Below are 19,172 nucleotides of genomic sequence, written 5' to 3'. Positions count from 1 at the left end.
CAGAGGAAGCTGCCGCGGTCGAGAGACAGAATGCGCGATGGTGCTGTTGCGCACCCACAGAAAAGAAAACTGTCCATGGCCTCCAAAGCCTATGGTGCATACACGCAGTACAGAGCCCGGTGGCCCACAGCGCAAGAGAAGGCATGCTGCAGCCGTCGTGTGAGGTGCAGAGGTGCTGCCTCGTACCAAAATGGAGTCCAGATTAGAGCCTGGGGACGCCCCCTGACCCCAGAAATGCCGCAGACAAGCTCGCAGGGTCCGGAATGGCTGCCCTGGCCCCAGAAGTGGAGTAAAGTGCGAGTGGTGCAGACGCGCACCAGAGTACAACAAAATGCCCAGGGCCGCCCCTCTGCAAGTGACCCAATCGAGCGGTGCTGCCATTGCACCAGCAAAGGAAATAAAATACAAATTTAAAGTGCCCAGAGCCCTCCCAACCAGCAACCTGCCTGACTCTTCCCACGAGGCTGTCTTTTGCCTAAAAAAAAACAATATAAAAAGAAGAAAAGAATAAAGAAAAGTGTAGAAAATAAATAAAATGGCACTTACTAGCAAAAGCCCCCATCAGCCTGAAGAACTCTTCCCGCAGCATGACTCCTCAGCATGGCTTCACCGGCGTCTGTTTCAAAACAAACGAGGCTGGTAGGAGGAAAGACTGTCTTTCAAGTTGGAAAAGAAGTGCACTAGTGGCATCCAGTGGCCAAAGTGGGCACTGCACCCTTTTCTATTTTAAAGTAGAAAAAACAGCTTTTTTGAAAGAAAGTCTACAGCAACACCCCAGAGAGTGACTGCACAAGACCAACAGCGCGCCTGTCGAGGAAAATGGCGCAGAAGACGGAAACGGCGCAGAAGATGGAATCGACGCGGACAATGCTGCACAGGGAAGGAGAAGACTGCAGCTGCCCCAACCAAGCTGCACCCGTGAGAAATGGACGTAAGTGAGGCACGAGGAGAGCGCGCATGGACTGCGCAGCCCCTGGTGGCCATCCACCGCCATCGCCGAAAGAACGCCACATGTCCCAGCAGTGATGGACATCACCGCAGGACAAGAAAGGGACATGCCAGGCGCTAACAAAGGATGCCCAGAAAAAAAAAAGAGACTATGTCACATGCGCAGAGAGCTGCGACAGAGAACGTGATGACTAAGGCAACTCCCGCAAAATTGGAGAGAGCACCAGAGAGCGTGACTTAACGCACGGGACAAGAGGCTGTGTCAGCCGGCCTTTCTCCAACACAACATGGCCACCATTGGCCCATCACACAGCAGGTCAAGAGAAGCGACCAACCCCTGCAAAGCACACCCAGGTTCAAGCAGGACCCAGTGCCGAGAAGGCACTGCCTTAAGGCGCAAGCACTGCGCCCTCCAGTGAAGAGGAGGCAGGAAAGAAAGTGACCCGCCGTCACTGCCCTGCAATGTGCCCAAGACTAATCAAGGAGTGTCCTCCCCCACACTGCCTCAAGACGGAGTCAGCAGCAACTCACAACAGGCAAGAGGAGAGTCGCACACCCTGAGTGGCACGATGCCACCACTGCAACACGGGGAAGAGCCCCTAGTGCTTGGACAGGACAAGACCTTCGAAAGGTCCACACAAAATGAAGACAGGTGGCCAGATGCCACAACAAAGGAGAAGAAAACGTGGCGCAGCACCACGCTATGAAGAAGGAAGAAAGGAGATTGTGTGACATCACCTGTCACACTGCAACACCTGACGACCACAGAAGAATAAGAGCGGAAGATAAACAAGGTGGAGGGATGGAGGACTCAAGCAACAAAGAAAGAGTGCACCCACTGACAAGACACCGCCACCGGGGTGCGGTGACGTCACTGGAGACAGCTCAGCAGGAGTACCAAATGTAAGACACCATGCGCAAACCGCGTACTTGCCCCACGCTTCAAAGTGTGACCATCCAAGCCACCTGTCACTGGCTGCTTAAAGCAGATGGCATCACTGCCAGCATCTGTACATGAGGAAAAGAAAGACTGCACTAGCTATGGCGAAGTCCCTCCAGTCACCCTCACTCCAGCAACATCACTCGTTGTCCAGGTCTCCGAATGGCAAGCACCATCATTGCCATGTGCATCACGGTATCCATCAAAGGAGCAGTTAAACAACCAGACTGGAGTCCTCCACCGTTGCTTTGATGCTCTGAAGAACCAGTCAACCAATGATCACCTGCTCACCCTGCTTGTATCCTGCTCTCGGTGGCAAGAGCAAGTTGTGACCCAGACCCATCTACCCCTGTGATGGCACGAGCGACTAGGCAGTGGCTCCTAGGAGGTCTAGCAGCTGCCCTGACGTGGCACACAAGCAGCCCCTGCGCAGACCACAAGCAGTCCCGTGACAACCCAGACAAGGGACCTCCCAAGCACGAGAGAGGGCTTGACATTGCCCCACTGAAGAAGTCAAGGAGACAGCAAGGCTGTGCAATGGAGACTCCAACAGGTCACAGCACACCAAGACTGTCTTCAGTGAATTAACACAACACCAGCTAGACATCCTCCTGGCAACGTGAGAGACAATTTCCCCAAGACCATCTGAAAGCCCACTTACACCTGGTCCATGTTGGCAAGCGCACCGACTACGAAAGATCCCCCCTTGTGGTTGTACGAATGATTTGACAGTGGCTCCTGTCGGAGAGCCTTCAGCGGCCTGCAGATGGCCCACACGCAACCCAGCACAGTCCACGCCAATCCCGTGGCAAACCCATTGAAAAGGCCTCAAGGATGTTCCAGAGTGAAGAATCCACAAACCAGAAGTGGTCTGGAAGCAGCTCTGCCAACAAAGTGTCAGGATGTACAAAGGCTTCAGAAGAGGACTTCACACCATCACAGATGTCATCCGTCTTCGAGGGATTGGCCTTCATGAAGCCAGGATGTCTCAACAAGCATATTCACAGTGGACTCCACCAACACTCTTGATGCACCCAATTCAAATGACACCTCCAATTCGAATGACGCACCCAATTCGATTGACACACCCCATTCGAATGATACACCCAATTAGAACAAATTAGACTAAAAAAACCATCCTGCCTTGCCACGAGTGCCTACAGGACTGAACCACAGTGCATCAGTGGACACTTAACCAACCATCTGACTGTCAGAGTCTGGACTTCTTCCACACAGTGTTCGTGCCTGGCTGTACCTGGTTAAATCATGGACTCATGCTGAAGTATCTGTGTGCTCCCAGCTGCACCTGTCCACTGCAATCCTGCGGCCTACCTTCTCGAGGTCGAGAGACTGATGGTGGTGGTTTTTGTTACTGTGTTTTCTTTTGCAGGTTGGACTTTGTTTTGTTCCTCAAGAAGGTTTTGGAGGAATGTAATGTCCTGCTGGACACGTTCTAGTGTTTTGCCAGCCACTGAGGGCTAGCCTTCTATCTACACCCCACACCCACCCAACACAGGCGTCACCGGTCAGGTAACCCTGCCAATAAAAAGGGCCGGGTGCACGTGCCCAGGGTCCGTTCTACTGACCATGATACTGTGTCTGCTGGACTTCTTTTAGTAGCATGAGGGCCTAGGGCCCCCAACACTACACACTCCAAATCATATCACCCAACGTTGTCGGTGTTGGGCTTCAGATTATTTGTGTGGGACCTGGTGCTCTCTGCAGGGTCACCCCTAAACATTTTGTCCTTAGCCTCCACTTTTTTCCTGAATTTGTTTTTGTTGGCCTTTGTGCTCTGTGTACATGGCAACCTGCCTCAGGCCTGCCATTATAGCCTATGTGTTCAGTTTGTTTTAGCCTTGAAAAAAGTCCAAGGGCCACTGCTGTCTTTATGAGGACACTGCTACACTTACTTGTATTCTTCTGGAAAATAAACCAGCAATTTGATCAAGCATGATTTTGTGATTGTTGGACTTATTACATACTACTTTCACCGTGCTTCAGTACCTCCAAACACTAGTTTTCGGTTCTGGGCTTTCTAGGCCGGATATTTTCTTCACCCATGGTGACAGGGTGATTTGTACCAGGCAAGCACTTGTATTATCATATTTATGGACACCACTTGAGTTCTTTATGAGAATACTTAACCCCATTACATTTGGCTACTTTCGGATGTGTGGGCTCTCTAGCATTCTCACCACTTTCTCTTGATGTGAGGGTAGCGTTTTAAGCAATAATTGTGCATCTGTACGCAGAGCATTACCTTGAATATAATTCACGTCCTGGCTAAGGCTTTCCAATGATTTTGTAGTCCAGTTGAGCAGCCTGGAGGCATAAATACGTTATAGATCTCTATAATTTTAATTTCCCAGCTAATCCCAGTTAACTTCACGTGGGGGTTGCTGGAACCCGTATTTGTCACACATATTTGTTGTGATTTGCAAATGTGCTTGTAACCCAGACTCAAAGACTGCCAAAGGCCAACCCGATTTAACCAAAGGCTGTCTAGCAAACCCCATGAATTTTAACAAGTCCCTGCTGCTCACTATCCTCCAATCTAGGGTTAAGACCAGTGATATTCCAGGGCATAATGAACATACAATCAGTTGCAACCACCCTCTCCCTAGTGTATGATATTCAAGGTTTGACCGTTTTAGCTACATAGGTTGCCTACGACTCGCTCTTGCTCTAAAAGTGTTCCTTCCACCCATATATCTGGCTTATCTTGCACAATCCTTTGTGATAACCTAGCAAGCTCTACATGACGTTGGTCTATTTGCAGTGTCTCTTCTGCTGGGTTTGATGATTGGGGAGATCCCAACCTATCTGTGCCAATACTCAGATCCTTTAGTTATATTCAAGAGTTTGACCTGCTGTTATTCCTTGCATAACGAGGGAGGACATCTATGCCCGTAATGCGCTGGTCGTTCTGGTTTTCTAACAAGAAGTCACTAATATTAAGGGATTCAATCTCTACTTTTGCAGACTGAGAGCTACCTCCAAGTGTCCCAGTTCTTTCTAGACTCACTCGCTTTATTTACATAATGAATTTTTAAAAAATCTTAATGGTGGGATAGCTGAGAAGGCGGGATCTATTCAATGTCCGTAATGTGCTCACAGCCAGGGATGAATCAATAAACTCATAATTACTTATGCCAGCGTTAATACTTCAGAAATGTTCACCCGGGTGCGTGCCAAAACACCTCTCTCCTTGTCTTTCACTTTCACCATGAAAGATTTAGCTAATTATTAAGTGCATGATCATTGGCCTCTGTTTGCAACCAGGCCGACTTCACACACCAAAGTATCCATACGATCACCAGACTTCTAATCCTTGTGTGTTATATAAAACCTAATTGTCGAAGAGGGCACCAGTGTGAGTGCTCATTTGTTTTCAATATCAGTCATATGCTTTTGTTCTTCTGCTTGCTCTGGAGTGATATATTCTGCAACTCATTCGTTTGTACACTAAAGAGCCACTGTATGCTATGGAAATATTTAAAAACATATAGGGCACCATGTCCCATTGAATAACTAGACTATTTCAAATGTCTGTAACTGATATGTGTTTTAGCTAATTTTCTAAATCTATTGCTCTGAAAAATAGACCCTCAACCCATATCGTTTCTTATTTTTTTGGGGGGTAATTCCTTCTTCCAGCGAATACCTTTAAGAAGGGACGGTTAGCTTAAAACACCATGCTTGTAAAAAAAACGCATTTCTTTAACTAATGCTTTTGAAAATTATGCTTTAGAATGCGGGATGTTGGGCCCACCTACCCGTTCGCTTGCTCAGGTCAGTTCTGGGTGCCAATATAAGGCCCACCACTTTGAAAGCTCACCTACCATCACTTGCCTACCTTCCCTTGAAGGATGGTCTGACAGAACATGGAACCTAGATAATACTTGGGCTTCCCCATTCGTTATGATTTTTTGCATGAAATAATTCTGTGGCAGGACCGGAGGCTTCGGATTATGCTTCTCCTTCTTTGCTGTTTATTGTTAAAACACACACAGAAACCACTCAAATTAAACTTTAATAAAAACTACTGCCTAGATTTAAGAGGGCCTACCACCTCCTGGCACCACATTAGCATCATTTTTTTACACTAATGTGGCCCAACAAGGCCAAAATCGTTGCTCCAGATTTGCAAAGTGGCACAATGCATGCATTGTGCCACTTTGTAACTCCTTGTGCCACATTATGCCTGTACCAGGCATAATGTATGCAAGGGGGATGTTCCCCCGTTAGGGAGGACCAAAAAATGGCAATTTTTGCGGCATTTTTAACACCTGCTCAGAGCAGGCGTTAGAAGGGGGCACACCTTTATTTATAGCGAGCCCCTATGTACTGTACAGGGTTAGCGCCAAACTTTTGGCCCTAACACTGAACAGTACATCAATAGCATAAAACATGTTGATGCTATTGCCCCCTACCCTGCTCCATAGTGCGGTATTTTAAATACGGTGCACACATAGTGGTGGTAGAGGGGTGCTAGAAAAGTTGCGCTGCACTGGGTTCAGCACCACTTTCCTTAAATGTGGCTCTTAATTTCCCGAAATCTTTTAATGACATCATGTCCCATGTGTCAATGACGCTTATATATAAATGCTCCTACACCATCTTCTTCCTCTTTCTTTGTTGTTAGAAGATGAGGTAAGTGTTTTCTATTTACTTAATAAAGCCATTACGAACGCTATTTATTTTCCACTGCTTATGCTAGTCAAACTTGCTTATCCGCTTTATCAGCACCTGACAGGGGGTGCCAGAGGCAAGGAGACAAAGTGTGTCAGAGCGAGGAACATCCAGTCCTCTTTCTAGCTTGCTGCCAAGGTGCGCTCATCGGCAGTGGGTGTTTCCCTTGCAGATATTGGGAAAGCGAGCTCCATGCTGAAGCTCTGCAAGTCAGGGCCGGCTGCTTTACATCTGAGGTCTCGTTTCTTAATAAATGTGTTGAGACCAGCTTCATAAATGTCTTCCCCACACCCTATGCCAGGGCAGGTTCATGCCATAACATGACTTATCCTGAGGGGCTTTCTCCTGTCAGTCTACAGTTGCACTGTAGTTTGGAATATATATTTTGCCTCTTGCAAATCAACCTGCTTCTCAACTGGGTTGCCCCCCCACTGATTGTCAGTTCATCTGATTCTGAGTTAGTGACATTCGTGAAAACTAGCATGACAGAATGTGACCTACCTGAAAACCTTATTCTGCCTCAAGATAATGAAGATCTTCTTCTGGCTGGTGACTTTGACTATGCACTGGATGCATCTGTCACTCAGTCAGTGATTAGTGCAACAGTGATTAGAGCATTATCAGTGTCACTACAGCTGATAGCCCGCCAATTAAAGAACCTAATTTCATGCCAGATGTATGAAGCCCCATATCCCATTCCTTGGCATTAGACCACTCTTATTCTGCACCAAAAGTGCCTAATCCACAGACTGCATTCCCCAAGACAATGACAAAGGAACATACTGCTCCAATAATTCCGATTCAGATGACGACTCATACCGAGCCCCCAAACATTGTTGCAACAATCAACGTGACCTGTCCTCTTCCCTTTCAGGCACCTTATCGACTCAGGACTCTACACTGGACTTTGACCCCAACAGCACCGTCCACCCACACTCCTCTGACTGGTCACCCCTTCCGGCAGTCTCCGACTATGCACATGACAGACTGCGCAAGGCCTTTGATAAGGAGGCTCACAATAGACTTCGCTCTGAGTGCCCACGGCGAGATATTCCATACAAGGTTGTGGAAACCCCAGAGCTAGAAGCAAACCTGGCCACCTTCCTCAAACGATCCTCCAAGGATCCCGAAAAAGGGATCGACAGGTCCTGGAATGCCTGTCAAGACAAATTCCTTGACCTTTCCGGCACTGTGTGCCAAATCTTTGACTTGGCTGTTGCGGCAAAACAATCATACACTCTGTCGACCCTGACACTTTGGCGGGCTGGGCACAATGCGCTCCATGCCTACTGTTTAACGCAGGCAGTCAGTGCTCATGTGCATAGACCCATAGCTTACTGAACTAGCCAATGCAGAACCCGGTCCCTGGGCAAGTGAGATGCTATTTGGCAAGACCTCATCAAGGACCTTGGAAAATGTGCCCACACATTTACGGGCTTAGACAAGGCCCAGAGCTCCATCCAGAAGGTACTAAATCAAAGCCTTTTTACCAAGGCTGGCCATTACAGAGGGCAACAGTCCTGACATTTTTCCTCTCGTAACCCCCATCCCTCTACCTCAACCGGAGGTCGTAGTTATGCCACCCAGAGCAGAGACACCTTCTACCCGGCCAGAGCATGAGGTGGCCGACCTCATTACAACAGAGGCTCCTTCCAAGCCCAGTCCCAGTCCCAGTACAATTCCAGAGCAAACATTCAAGGTATGTCTGCTGGTTTTATGGGGCAGGACATGTTTATTCCTAACCAACTGGTCTCTCCTGACATCATACCTGTGGTTTCTGGAAATAGAAATGCGTTCAGACTAGAATTCTTTGGGGTTCCCCTCCCAAACATTCCCCTCCCTCCTCTCTATTTTTCCCAAACAGATCAGTCCTTTATTCAACAAGGGATAGACCAACTCTTAACAAAAGAGGCAATCTGCCTGTGTCTACCAGATCCCTCAGATTTCTGCAGCAATATCTTCATAGTAATGAAGAAAGGGGAAGGTTTCCACCTGGTCATACTCATAAAGGAATTCAACAATTGGATTCTCTATTGCGACTTCAAAATGGAGGGAAGTCTCCTCCTGAGGGATATTCTTTGAGAAGGCAACTGAATGGTCCACCTGACCTTAAAGATGCTTACCTCTTAATCCTGATTTGGCTAACACACTGGACATTTCTCCTGTTCAGATTGGAGGGCCCGTGGCACTACTTCAAAGTCCTTCCTTTCGGACTCTCTTCACCCTGTGGTGTTTTATCAAAGTCATGCACCTAGTTGTAGAGAGATTATTTTCCAAAGGAGTTCATCTGATTATTTACATAGACAGCATTCTAATCATGGCCCAAGAGATACAACTCCTCCTGACACACCTGGATTGGACTATCCAGCTCTTGCAGGATCTAGGTTTCACGATCAACAAACGGAAAGCAGCTCTTTCTCCCTTCCACTGAATAAAATGTATAGGTTTCCAAATCAACTCCTCTTCCTCCCTTCTATCTCTTCCCCCTCAGAGACTAAAAACAGTTCAAAAAGAGATAACATCCATTGTTCATGGAGAACATTGGCCAGGATAGTGAGCCTCCTGGCCTCCTTGGTCCAAGCAATCTTCCTGGCCCCTCTACACTATAGGGCCGTACAATGCTTATAGATATGACACCTCCAAAAAGGCATGAGATACTGAGATCTCATCTCGCACAACCCCGAGATCAAGGCCGAACTCCAGTGGTGTACTAGAGATGTATCAGTATTTTCCAGTCCAAATCCCTAAATTTCTGGATCTCCTGATGGCCCTTTGGGTCAAAATCATCCTCTTCTCCTACAGAGCAACCTTCAGCTCATTGCTTGGCACATTTCCAGACACAATGGTTCGTTCCAAACCTTTTGGTACAGGCTGTTCCAATCATCTCCACATCCTGGTCTGAATCCACAAAAAAAAGATGCGCATCAGCTTGGCAAAATTGGTTGGGTTGATGCGACTCATGGGGTGTGGATCCCCTGGGGGCACCCGTTACCTCTCATCAATTTCCTAGGATAAATGCCCTCCCGTGACTTTGGATATCATTCAGTCAACAATTACCGCTCTGCTATTTCTACAGGTCATACTTTTCTGAAAGGAAGTTCATCAGTGAACACCCACTAGTAAGTAGGGTAATGAGAGGTATTAATTTCTCTAATCCTCCCTTCCAAAGTATTTGGCTCTGTGGGACGTTAACTTTGTTCTCAACTTTTTACAACAATTGGCGTGTAATTCCGACCTATCTAGGAAACAGCTTTTGACCAAACTAACCGTCTTACTGTGCCTTGTGTCCTGCAGGAGGGTGTCAGACGTCAAAGCCTTGGACATCTCAGGCCACATTTTTTCCCCAGAAGGGGTTCGCCTTTTCGTTTTCTAGACTCACAAAAGTGTTTTCCAAGCAAATCACTTATCTTAGTTTTCCTGGAAACCTAAAACTTTGTATTGTTCATTGCCTGAAGGAATATGAATATCGTACCAAGGAATTTCGGCAGTCAACGGGGGTCAACTCCTAATTGCCCTCCAGAAACCTTTCCATACTGTGTCTTTCGCTACATTGGCTCGCTGGGTGAAATTGATTCCTTCAAAAGCTGGCATAGATACTTCTATGTTTAGTGCACATTCAGTGAGAGGCTCTATAGCTTCTAAGTCTGGGTTTCCATCTCCAAGACATTATGAAGGCAGCGGATTGGTCTGTCAATTCTACATTTAAAACTTTATATTACAAACCAATTCTATATGTAGTTTCATTAGTCCTACAACAGCTTTGAACATGCAATATTCAAAGCTTCCGGTCCTACCATAGAATAACAAATGTTTTAGCTATTGCATTAAGAATTTGTTCTAGAATGAGTTCTAGTTAGGTTAAGTTCATCCCGCTAAGTCGAACGGTGGTTGCCCAACAGTGAGGAGACATATCCACTTGCGTGTGAAGGTTCATGGGACTCATCATGCCGTGAGGCAAAGAGAGAGGAAGAAAATGGCACCAGAGGATCTATATATATATATATGCAGCAGGGGCCGTCATAGGCGCAAGGGACATGATGCCATCAAGAGGTTTTGGGAAATTTATTTTTTATTAAAGTTGAATTTGATTGGCTGTTATGTGTGTTTTCACAATAAACAGTAATAAAAAGGAGAAGCATAATCTTCGTCTCTGTGTCCTTAATAGAATTTAACATTCTTGACGCAATAGCTAGAGAATCTTTTAGTTGTGCAGCCCTCAGACATACACATATTTGATAGGCACAGTCATTTTTTCGACGCTGTCAAAGTCTTCAAAGTATTGTGTTTGTCACTTGATACTTTGGCCTTTATTAGACATGGACATTCTATGTGGTTTTGCTACCTAAATCACTATTCCTTTTTTCTTTTTCTTACTTACCTCTTCATTTCCGCTGGCTATGATGATGCATCCCCTGTAGTAATAAAGTCCTTTACATGTACAGAATAACTTTGTCTCTCTTTCACTTTGCAGCTTTTACATGCTAAAGAGAATATCAATGTATGAAACTACTTTGAAACTGGCCTCTAATAAGAAAAGAAGATAGGACAAACTCAAAGGACGTACATGGTTATTCCTTCAAAGTACAGTGAAACTTCTTGCTTTTAAGAAAGCATACGCTTTGTATTATATGTATTTATGCCATGTTTTATTTAGATAGCATGAATCTAGCCAAAAGGCAGTGGACTACTGTACAAGGTCAAAGACAAAGACATAATGAGTAAATGATTGGATAGGTGGAACTTTCTGGGAGCAAAAGTGGACTATTGTTGCATCATGATGTAGTGTTCTTTAAAAGGGTGGGTCTTCAACACTTTACTAAATTGAAGAATAGTTGGGTTTATTATGATGGATACAGGGGTGTTGTTTCAAATCCTTGGTGCATAGACGTAAAAGGCCTGTTGCCTTGTCTTTTCTTCTGAACACTTCTTTGTCCCCAGTCTGATGATCTTCTGGTTATTGATTCACTGAGAACCACCAGTGATAGGGAGCTTGTTGGCCAAATAAGCAGGGCTGATGGACATGCTTTGTACATGTCGCAGCTGGTTTTGAAGATGATGCAGGTCAGCAAGAGAAGCCAATGGAGTTCCATCAAGATGAGGACAATATGATCATAATCCTTTGAGCCCATGATGAGACTTGCTGTGGCGTGAAAAATAGTTTAAGGGGAAGCAGTGTTGAGTTTGGGAATCCATGATGCAGGGTGTTTCCACCATTTAGATCTAAGAATAAGTGGGTTTGAACAGTATGTTTGTCTTCCTTGGCAATGTGCCTCATTCCGTTTTTTTTTAACGTCTAGGATGAATCCAAGGGTCTTTGCATCAGCTAAGAGTTGTGGTTTGAAGCAATCAACTATCATGACATTGAGCTAGGTTTGATCTATTTCTTAACTAAAATTGCCCAACCAGTGCCATTTTAAGTATTTTTGAGCCTCAGACACGACAACATTTAAGGGTCCCTGTACAAAACAGCTTGAATTTCTAACCTTTTTCAGCTCATTCAAGCACTTATGATATCAAACAATATTGAGGCCTAACTTGAATTTGCAGGAACAGCAAGATTATTAAGAGAAAAGATATGTTATCATATTAAATGGTGCTGTGATTATGTTTATTTATTCCAGAACTTGTTTCAGGTTAAGATTAGACAATTTCCAGACATCTAGTTGTGCTAGAGAACGATCTGCAAGTGAATAATTTCAGACAGGGCTTTTCACAACAGGATGGTGCAAATTCATAGATCTGAGACATCTGTGTTGGTGACATTGTGCCCAGGGCCCCTCCCTGGTACATCAGCCCCTTGTTTAGTATATCAGTCTCACTTCTCTTACCTCCACTATAAGAGCTTAGTTAAGGGGCAGCAGCCTGTCATCTGGTGGATTCAATGGGTAGATAACGGCAACATTAGGAGTGTTGTTTCCTAGGGGTTTCGCAAACAGGTGCAAGAGAACTAGTTGGTAGTTACACAATTGGTAACCAAAGCAGCTTTTAGGGCTGTGGTATAATAACCAGTTGTATTAACCATTCCACAATGTCTTGCATCACCCCATCCCATTTTGATGGGATTGGGTTAACATTTTGCCTCACTTTAATGTGTTAATTACAATAATATTAGTAGGCCTGGTCAATAACCATGCTTCATATTGTTATGATAAGCCGTTGTTGCAATTCCTCAGTCTTGATGACTATTCTAGGATATTATCAAATGATTGTATCCCACTAACCCAAAACAATTATGATGTATTTCTCATAAACGTGAGTATATTCAGTTTCATGATAATATGAACAATTTCAGCGCTGTGGTTAGGCAAATGTAGACTGACAGCAGGACAGCTCACCCTGTCTCAAAATTCCATACTAATTTTCACCACCATTGCCTTATGTACCAAAGCATTTTCCCATTGACACAGAATGGGTAAAACCCTTTGATACACCTGGCCCAAACTGAATACATTACTTAATACAATATAGCAAGGTTTCAGAGAAAACAATCTGGCAGTGAACAGGAAAGGTCACAAAGTGACAAAAGTTAAGCACAGTATGAGTTTTTTTACCATAATGGAAACACAAGAAAATAGAGATGAGACACTTGGGCCCACGTTTAAGAAAAATGGTACACAACTGTGCTAACGCCATTTCTTAAAGCCATCTGTGCGCCATATTAAAGAAATTATGCACAATGACGCTGAGGAATGGCTAGCATTTTTAAAAAAGACGCTAGCCGGTGGGGGATGGCATTAGGGGAAATGGCACTAGTGGGTCAGAAATGACGTTAGGCTGGTTAGCAGCAAAATTTCTGCAGCCAATCAGCCTAGTGTCATTTTGTGAGGCACATGCAGCCAAAAATGACTCCTGTCTAAGTATAGACAGGAGTCATGACCACCACCCCAATGCCCACCACAGGGGACCAGTGTTCCCTGGGCAAGCCTTACATACCCAGTGCCAGTCAGGGGGCCCCGTGTAAGGGGCCCCCAGTGGCACACCACACACATACACAAAGACTTACCTGGTATGGGCTCCTTCCTCCAGTAGTGTCCGTGTGGAGTGTGTGGTGGTGTTGCTGGGGATTGGGGTGGACATCTTTGTGCCCATTCCATGGTGTTTCCCCATGGAATTTGGGCTACCTGCACTCTTATGCCTGGTCTGACCCATGCATTAAATAATGGCGCTAAGCTGGCTTAGCGTCATTACTTAGGCCCGCGCATGGTTTCGGCGCCAGGACTTAAATATGGCACTGGGTGGCTAGCGTCACTTTTAGGACAAGAATGCCTACCTTGCATCTCATTGACGCAAGGTGGGTTTGTGCATCCTAAAAATGGCGCTAACTCCAATATTTTGACGCTAGACGTGTCTGCTCTTCGATGTGGGCCCTATTCTGACTCTTAAGTTGGCACAGTCCATGCAACAGAATCTGAAAACTAGAACATAAGGTATAAATGGTGCAACAGCAAATTGTAGATGTTGATGAAGGGAGAGGGCAATGAAAAAATGCACATGTCTTCTTCAGTCTAGAACATGATGGTGACACATATGTTCAAGAACTTAGAGGACTAATTTTCTTGAAAAATGTACCCGCTCTTCACTAATCATCACTTATTAAAAATCTGAACCCAGATAATTATCCAGATGTAAGCCATAAAAAAGGCAGCTGTTTGTCTAAGAAGTGCACAAACGCTGATAGTTTTAGTGAGGACACTAGCAGCAGAGGCTCTAAAACCATGATGCGAAGCAATGTTCACACGGAAGAGGATCCAGGAAAGCTTAAGGACCACTTTGTGCCAGGAGCCCAATAGCTGAGAAAAAGACATCATTGGTGTGGCGGGGATTTGCAAGGGAGGGGAAGTTAATGAAGCCGCACCTTCACTGACAAGGAAAGCAAGGGCCCAGAATCTCCAGTGAACCACAGAGGAGCTTCAGCTGCAGCCCTCACCTCAGCCAGGTGCATATATTTAAATTGTGTGAACCTGAACCTAGGATCTTGCGACACCCCTTTTACTAGTTGGAGCACTCTAATCCAATCCGTATCAGATAGTGGTTGCTTTGGAAAACAGTACCGGGATACTCCAGAAAAACAGTCCAAATAACATCACACACATACATTTGCCGAAACGCCGGAGCACGTCTCTTCGATAATACAATATGGCTTGATAGGCTTATCATGGCCTGTCTCTTCATACTTGACCAAGATATTTGACTTCTTATACGACTTAATCCTACGGTCATTACATCAAACAGTTTTTCAACACCTATTTTGGATTACTACTGGACACCCTGGATTACCTGATTTTGTAAAATTTTACTGATGAATTCCTATACAAGCACGTATTCGCCTTGAAAAAGTCCCTTGGACAAAACACGTGTTGGCTGTTTGTGGAATATGTACACCTGGCTGTTTGTGGAATATGTACACATACGACTGTTTTGTTGAATTTTGAATTACACAAAGAATTAAAGCCCAACGGTTTGATTAACAACTCGGATTGATCTTTGGACTTCTTTCTCCACTTTGGATGATATTATTTGGACTGTGTTTCTGGAGTGCCCTGGTACTATTTTCCAAATATACTTTCAAGCACAGTTCAAGAAGTTTCTTTTTGAGTTGTGCCCTTTAAATACCCTTGGTGGTTGGGTATTACTACCAGGTCCGGCACTACACAAGAGTTCTAATGAATTTGGACTTACTATTTAAATTGTTTCTTTGTGTACGGATGTGCGAACTTTAGGCATTAACCACAGTTTTGTTTCCTCAGATAGTGGTTGTGGTAACACTGCATCCCATTTAGTGCGTACATTCACCAGGATACTTGGTGTGGTCACATGTAACGTTGTACATAGGGTGGTGATAGAGTGTCATGTGCCCCCGGCCAAGAGTATAGCATGTAATACCTGTGACATCGGAGGTTCCCTGTCTGCGGCATTCCAGGAACTTCGCAGTGTATGCTGTAATGTGTAGTAAGTGTGAAACTATCCGGGTGGAATAGGGTATGTCTCAGCCATGTTCTGGAATGTCATAAGGGCACCATCTAAGTATAGATCCCCTGCTTGGGTGAATCTTGTGGCCTTCCACAAATCTTGGTCGACAGCCCGTATCGTCTCCCTCAGCTTAGGTAAGTGCCATTCTCGCATAGGTTCTCATTATCCTAATGAGACTACTGGATTTGGGTGGCAGAATCACCTGAATTGTGGGGTACTGAGTACAATCCCACACCATGTGACACCTGTCAGCCCGATACGGGTTTTCGGGCCAACTAGCAGTGCCTCATTTCCACCGGAGAGTGGAATGATTGCGACAACTGGGCGCCTGACAGAAAAGACTACTCAGGGGAATCGTGGTCAATCAGATCTTATCCCTTTCTCTCAGTTACATTAGTCTCACACAGGCAAAGACAAACAAAAGTAGAGTATGGTTCAATAAGGTTTATTGAAGTAACTGCATCTTAGATAAAATGGCATGTATTGCAATAACTATGATGATAAAACACGGTGGAAGCAAAATTATGACAAGAAGAGTGAAATACAAAAATAACAACCCTATCTGACTGCAGCCTTGAGGAAAGCACAAAGTGAAATGAATGTTGTGCTAAGAACGGAATACTTTTCTGGTGGAATGACAACCAGATAGAGAAAATAAAACAACACCGCAAATGTTGCTAATGCTAGAAAAGCAAAGCAATGCTGAATAAAATGTAACAGGTCTAAAGTGCACAACTGCAGGCCTAGTTAGCTAAATAATGTCTCTAAAACATGACTATAATAGCTAGACAACACCATATAGGAATTTCCATTGAGAATGGGAGGCGTTGATCCTTAGGGTTAACAAAACAACACCAGCATATGTGGGCCATCCTCATCTGGTGCGAGACAACCTGGTAGGGTCCGGGCAAATCCGACAGCCAGGTAGAAACATTTACACATCCCAGTGTCACCTGCACCAAGGGTGATTCTGGGCAGGTGGAAGAGGATAGCCAGGCCATTGGCCACTGCAATTGCAACGCACCATAGTAGAGTTCAAAATTGGGGGCTCCCAGCCCACCTTCTGACAGTGGCCTCTAAAGTTTGGTCAGGGTCACTCTGCGATGGCCATTGCTACGTATAAGCTCAAGGAGGAGACCATCAAGCATACGAAAGAAGGCTTGCCGAATCACTAAGGGCAATGTCTCAAAGAAGTATAGAAACCTGGGCAGTATAGCATCTTAGACACTGCAACACATCCCAGTGGTGACAAGGGCAATGACCACCAAAAGGGAAGGAAGCAGCGGATACCAGCAATTGCTTTATCATGGTTGCCTTCTCAGAGGTCCCTCACTGTGTGGTAAATACTAACTCCCAGATACTTAAAGGAGTCATAACTCCATTAGAGATGCATGTCAGCCGTGACTTCCCTATGTGAAGGGGGGTGCTGTGCAAGAGGAAACAAACACGAATTGTGTCAATTTACCTGTTGCCCGAAGCATCACCAAACATCGCCAGGAGTTGCATAAGGCCAGGAAGTGCAACCTTGACATCGCAAAGATAGACTAGGGCATTGTCTGCATATAGTTAGAACTGCACCACAGTCATACATACATCACTCCAATACCCAGTCACAAGCTGTATCACATAAATTCATGGCAACACAATTGCAAAATGGCAGAGCACCCAAGTATGTCAAGAGTTTGTACTGGAAAGCCCTAACTTTTATGTTTCACTTCCTGCCTTGAGAGTTACCACTATCACCTTACTGAATGATCGAAACATATTTCTAAATGAACCTTTTTCCACAGGGATGGATAACATTAAAGCTGTGAGTGAACTGTTGCAGCAGAAATTGTAGTATTGTCCCTCATGTCACAGTGATCATCTATACGTGACAGTGTACGCATTATGTAAACCAAAGTAATAATAGTTTAGATGTAGTGGCGCACTGAAAAGCCATATTAACATGCATTCACTGTAGGCTGTCTGTTGAGGGGCATGTGGTATAGCCTTGTAAGTTTATGTTTAACAGATTATTTCTTTTTATTTTATAGTTTATCATGTTAATTAACAGTTTGCATTAAAATGGTAATGGATTTTATGTACAAAATATCTTAGAGGTGGCATGCAAATACAGAAAATGCAATACGTTATAGTTACAGGGAAAGGTTGATAGAGCTCTGTGATTTGAATTTACTGTAACATGAATGAATCTTGTAACTTATAAATATTGAAATAATCACTTAGAATGTTAAATGTATATTAAATAAATGCATAAATGAATGTACTGCTTTAAATCCTTTGCATTAGCCTACGTGAGACCTGCAAGACCCTGTTTCGTGACTGTGTAGAAAATGCTAAGTCATTCTTGCTAATATGTATTTTCCTTTTAGACATTGTTCTCATGAGAAAACCAGCTAAGAAATAGATACTCTATTGTTTTATGTACAGTAGGCTTGGAAATTAAACCCTGAACAGTGAACATTCAGGAACTGTGGCATAAATATGAATAAAATTGTTTCAGTTTGTATGGATGATTTAAGATTGAAGTTGTTTCACTTGATGTTGCAATATGAATTGCATGACTGTTTGCCATTGGACATTTTCACCTTTTGCTTCATATGGAGTGAGGGATGGACAAATCATTGTGCCCTCTGAACTCTAATATACCTTTCCCCAGATGGATTTGCAGCATTCACATTCTTCTTCTTTCAGAGAATCATTTCCATTCTTCACTGCTTGCTGGACCCCTTGGACTCTGCGAAGTATAGCCTTCTCTAGCCTTTGCCCCTTTGAAAGGCCTTGCTGAGACTTTGAGAGATTTTTCCTCTGACCCAGAGAAGAAGATTCTTGACGGATCTTCTGAAATGCTGATGCCTTCCCTTTTTACCTACTTTTGTCAATTTTAGCTAGTTACCTGTTTTCCCTAGATTTCATTTTTTCCAGATTGTTTTGTGCTTTTTGCCTTTTTGACCATATGTGCTTGTCCCAGCATATGCTAAATGAATTTACTAATTCACTGGGTATCCTGTGCCCAGGTTATTAGAATTACAGAATTAGGATTGCTTAATGGTTAACAAAATTAGGCAGCGGTTGTTTCCTTCTTTCCACATTTTCCAATTGCTTCTGTGTGTAGCACTGTTGAGTGTCTAGTACTTCTAATGGTAGTTTGTTTCAATTTCTTTAGGAGAGTCAGACAACCAGAAATGATTTTGCATCTTTACAGTCCTGTTTTGAGAAGTACCTATGCCACTCTGAGCATTAATCTGTAATAAACACCCTTTGACTTTATTTCAACTGGGGGTATTCTTTGTGTGGCCAAATGAGTCATACTGATAATTTAATTGATTGTTGAAGTTTTGATGTCCCTTTTCTCCACACCCTTATGATGGGCCACGCATAATCCTGCGAAGGAATATTCTCAGGCAGAACTGTTCGATGTACTCTTGACTGTCTGCTTATCAAGTTTAACTTGAATAGATCCCTTTAACTTCACTTTTAAAATCCATAACTGAACCTCCACGAATGCAAGACATATTAATAACAAAGAAAGCATTTTGCAGGTAGAGTGGGAGTCCCATCAGATTGTTCTTATCCCGTGTACGAAAGGCTGGCATGGCATCAAGGCTAAATCTTC

The sequence above is a fragment of the Pleurodeles waltl genome, chromosome 8, assembly GCF_031143425.1.
Source record: "Pleurodeles waltl isolate 20211129_DDA chromosome 8, aPleWal1.hap1.20221129, whole genome shotgun sequence".
In the NCBI taxonomy this organism is placed as follows: domain Eukaryota; kingdom Metazoa; phylum Chordata; class Amphibia; order Caudata; family Salamandridae; genus Pleurodeles; species Pleurodeles waltl.
Note: the sequence above shows the minus strand (reverse complement) of the source record.